The sequence below is a fragment of the Penaeus chinensis genome, chromosome 9 (assembly GCF_019202785.1).
Source record: "Penaeus chinensis breed Huanghai No. 1 chromosome 9, ASM1920278v2, whole genome shotgun sequence".
Classification (NCBI taxonomy): domain Eukaryota; kingdom Metazoa; phylum Arthropoda; class Malacostraca; order Decapoda; family Penaeidae; genus Penaeus; species Penaeus chinensis.
In genome coordinates this window covers 37,413,368-37,414,635 of record NC_061827.1, presented here as the reverse complement: position 1 = coordinate 37,414,635, position 1,268 = coordinate 37,413,368, and positions in this window count along the sequence as shown.

The window sequence follows — 1,268 nt, the reverse complement described above, 5'->3', positions numbered from 1 at the left end:
ATATATATGTATATATATGTATATATATGTATATATATGTATATATATGTATATATATGTATATATATGTATATATATGTATATATATGTATATATATGTATATATATGTATATATATGTATATATATGTATATATATGTATATATATGTATATATATGTATATATATGTATATATATGTATATATATGTATATATATGTATATATATGTATATATATGTATATATATGTATATATATGTATATATATGTATATATATGTATATATATGTATATATATGTATATATATGTATATATATGTATATATATGTATATATATGTATATATATGTATATATATGTATATATATGTATATATATGTATATATATGTATATATATGTATATATATGTATATATATGTATATATATGTATATATATGTATATATATGTATATATATGTATATATATGTATATATATGTATATATATGTATATATATGTATATATATGTATATATATGTATATATATGTATATATATGTATATATATGTATATATATGTATATATATGTATATATATGTATATATATGTATATATATGTATATATATGTATATATATGTATATATATGTATATATATGTATATATATGTATATATATGTATATATATGTATATATATGTATATATATGTATATATATGTATATATATGTATATATATGTATATATATGTATATATATGTATATATATGTATATATATGTATATATATGTATATATATGTATATATATGTATATATATGTATATATATGTATATATATGTATATATATGTATATATATGTATATATATGTATATATATGTATATATATGTATATATATGTATATATATGTATATATATGTATATATATGTATATATATGTATATATATGTATATATATGTATATATATGTATATATATGTATATATATGTATATATATGTATATATATGTATATATATGTATATATATGTATATATATGTATATATATGTATATATATGTATATATATGTATATATATGTATATATATGTATATATATGTATATATATGTATATATATGTATATATATGTATATATATGTATATATATGTATATATATGTATATATATGTATATATATGTATATATATGTATATATATGTATATATATGTATATATATGTATATATATGTATATATATGTATATATATGTATATATATGTATATATATGTATATATATGTATATATATGTATATATATGTATATATAT